Consider the following 3,835-nt stretch of genomic DNA (forward strand, 5'->3'; position numbering starts at 1 on the left):
CTGAAGACCATCCAGTCACAGCCTTCAGCTACCCTCAACCCCTCCCATCTATATCTGAAGACCATCCAGTCACAGCCTTCAGCTACCCTCAACCCCTCCCATCTATATCTGAAGACCCTCCAGTCACAGCCTTCAGTTACCCTCAACCCCTCCCATCTATATCTGAAGACCATCCAGTCACAGCCTTCAGCTACCCTCAACCCCTCCCATCTATATCTGAAGACCATCCAGTCACAGCCTTCAGCTACCCTCAACCCCTCCCATCTACAGTTGAAGTCGGACGTTTACTTAGTTAGGTTGAAGTCATTAAAACTCGTTTTTCAACCACTCCACAAATTTCTTGTTAACAAACTATAGTTTCGGCAAGTCGGTTAGGACATCTACTTTGTGCATGACACAAGTCATTTTTCAACAATTCTTTACAGACAGATTATTTCACTTATACTTCACTGTATCACAATTCCAGTGGGTCAGAAGTTTACATATAGTAAGTTGAGTGTGCCTTTAAACAGCTTGGAAAATTCCAGAAAATGATGTCATGGCTTTAGAAGCTTCTGATAGGCTAATTGACATAATTTGAGTCAATTGGAGGTGTACCTGTGGATGTATTGCAAGGCCTACCTTCAAATTCAGTGCCTCTTTGCTTGACATCATGGGAAAATCTAAAGAAATCAGCCAAGACCTCAGAATTTTTTTTTTTTTAAACCTCCACAAGTCTGGTTCATCCTTGGGAGCAATTTCCAAACGCCTGAAGGTACCACATTCATCTGTACAAACAATAGTACGCAAGTATAAACACCATTGGACCATGCAGCCATCTTACCAATCAGGAAGGAGATGCGTTCTGCCTCCTAGAGATGAATGTACTTTGGTGCGAAAAGTGCAAATTAATCCCAGAACAACAGCAAAGGACCTTGTGAAGATGCGGAGGAAACAGGTACAAAATTATTTATATCCATAGTAAAACGAGTCCTATATCGACATAACCTGAAAGGCCACTCAGCAAGGAAGAAACCACCGCTCCAAAACCACCATAAAAAAAGCCAAACTACGGTTTGCAACTGCACATGGGGACAAAGATCGTACTTTTTGGAGAAATGTCCTCTGGTCTGATGAAACAAAAATAGAACTGTTTGGCCATAATGACCATCGTTTTGTTTGGAGGAAAAAGGGGAGGCTTGCAAGCCAAAGAACACCATACCAACCATGAAGAACAGGGGTGGCAGCATCATGTTGTGGGGGTGCTTTGCTGTAGAAGGGACTGGTGCACTTCACAAAATAGATGGCATCATGAGAAAGGAAAATGATGTGGATATATTGAAGCAACATCTCAAGACATCAGTCAGGAAGTTAAAGCTTGGTTGCAAATGGGTCTTCCAAATGGACAATGACCCCAAGCATACTTCCAAAGTTGTGGCAAAATGGCTTAAGGACAACAAAGTCAAGGTATTGGAGTGGCCATCACAAAGCCCTGACCTCAATCCTATAGAACATTTGTGGGCAGAACTGAAAAAGCTTGCGCGAGCAAGGAGGCCTACAAACCTGACTCAGTCACACCAGCTCTGTCAGGAGGAATGGGCCAAAATTCACCCAACTTATTGTGGGAAGCTTGTGGAAGTTTACCTGAAACATTTTACCCAAGTTAAACAATTTAAAGGCAATGTTACCAAATACTAATTGAGTGCATGTAAACTTCTGACCCACTGGGAATGTGATGAAAGCAATACAAGTTGAAATAAATCAATCACTCTCTCAACTATTATTCTGACATTTCACATTCTTAAAATAAAGTGGTGATCCTAACTGACCTGAGACAGGGAATTTTTACTCTGATTAAATGTCAGGAATTGTGAAAAACTGAGTTGAAATGTATTTGGCTAAGGTGTATGTAAACTTCCGACTTCAACTGTATATACGCATAGATTGCATTTGGATTACTGAAAATGTGTTATTTGGGATAACTGGATTCGTTCTGACATTTGTGATTTATTATTTGTGTACTTGTTTGACATTTTTGCTGTACTGATAGGAGCTAGGAGCAATCAATTAATTATAATATTATTGTGTTGTTGCATCACTAATGTATTAAGCTCGTGAGTATCTCTCATGCTTAATACTAGAGTGGCCCACAATTTATTCCAGAAGAGCTGAAACCACATGTCTGTTAGTAAGTTAATTTAACCTTTATTTAACTAGGCAAGTCAGATAAGAACAATGACAATGATTTGTTTAACACTTATGGTTACTACATGATTCCATATGTGTTATTTCATAGTTTTGATGTCTTCACTATTAGTCTAGAATGTAGAAAATAGTAAAAATAAAGAAAAACCCTGGAATGAGTAGGTGTGCCAAACTTCTGACTGGTACTGTATATCTTGAAACTTCTCAGCTACACCGGTGTTTTTTTTGACAATTGTGTAACACTTACAGAAACCAAGAGGTCTCATCTCAGCACTCTGTGTGTACACCTGAGAAATGTTAGCCATCCTCTTACACAGCATATCCACTGGGATTTCATAACCGTACTTGTACTTGCAGGCTCGTAACGAGACCTCCGGACTTGGGACTTGCTGTCAGCTGAACACAAATGAATCGGTCACGATTACAGTCATTATTACATACATTAACTAATACCTTTCACAAGGTTCATTTAGTGTGTATTGGATATTTCAATATTAACACGTTTCTTACCCGTCATTATAGAAATGACGCAGCCAATGTTTTCTGTGATTCTGAATGAGTGTGTGACTGTGGATGGCATCAACAAGCTTGTCCTATGGGAGAGATTGAAGAGTACATCTGATGACTGCATATAACATCACATAGGCATATTGATAACTGAGTACTGAAATAGTCATAAAGGGTGTTCTTACTGGAATTCTGTGTGATGACAACTGCACAGTCTTGTCCTCTGATAGCTACTGAGGTAAGGCCACCTTGGTTGATAGCCTTGAATGCATATTCTGGGAAAATAAATATAACAGGGGAAAATTATGCATCACTCCAGACTTTTGTTAAGGTGAGAGATCAACAGCTTCAAAGCTGTCACTGCATGTCATGATGAAGGCTATTCATCACATTGACGGGCTCAGACCATGAACGCACCTGTGCCAATGACAACTCATTACTGAACAGCTAGTTGCTACTAAGTTAGCCTCCTATGGCCATGGTGTAACGGTCTACTTCTGTCAAATAACTTGACAGGAATTGCTAGTTCTAAAAGTTAGCTTACTATAGTAACTGTTTCAAACTCAGCATGAATAGTGGCAGATTTGAATTTGATCAGCTTACAACGTTAGCCAGCCAATTTAGTTAATTTCTTAACTGCTGTAGTTAGCAAACATAATCAATAAGCTAGCTGTTAGAAATCTGACAATATTAACATACTTTATCCATTCACTGACATTATAAAGCAGCTAGTTAGCTTTAATATTTTTAACTGAGCTAACGTTAGCTATGGCCAGGTTAGATAACATTAGCTACCTACTATAGTTGGCTACAATAATGACTGGGCAAGTTGGTATTTTAATTTCTTCAGAACTATCCCATACTAACCGACTTTTTTAGAGTCTGCTCTCCGGAGAGAAGATGGTAATATGTTGGTCAAATCCTGCACTCGACCCTCGGGACATTGTGTTGGTAAACAAGTAAATGTGTATAAAAGTTGCCAACTGAAAACAGAACTACTGAGGAAAAAGCATGCAAGATAATGACCCCGGAATTGGTTTAGGAACAGTAGTTGAGGTCCGGGTCAATCCAACAAATGTTGTTTTAAGACACCTCTTGGTTTACTGAATGCATTTTAAAAAAAAAATATTCTAGGACTACAAGA

The 3,835-nt window shown here is 39.5% G+C and overlaps 1 long non-coding RNA gene across 1 annotated transcript; it reads right to left on the bottom strand.

Annotated features, from left to right (window-relative positions):
• Positions 1–2,164: 2,164 nt before the first annotated feature.
• LOC106601661 (uncharacterized) lies at positions 2,165–3,737 on the bottom strand. The gene is made up of 4 exons (XR_001328048.3): positions 3,559–3,737; positions 2,877–2,966; positions 2,695–2,777; positions 2,165–2,580 (listed from the first exon to the last, which is right to left on the bottom strand). It is a non-coding gene; the product is annotated as an uncharacterized LOC106601661 (long non-coding RNA).
• Between the last annotated feature and the right edge of the window lie 98 nt (positions 3,738–3,835).

Source organism: Salmo salar, chromosome 01 (genome assembly GCF_965601325.2).
Source record: "Salmo salar chromosome 01, fSalSal1, whole genome shotgun sequence".
NCBI classification, from domain to species: domain Eukaryota; kingdom Metazoa; phylum Chordata; class Actinopteri; order Salmoniformes; family Salmonidae; genus Salmo; species Salmo salar.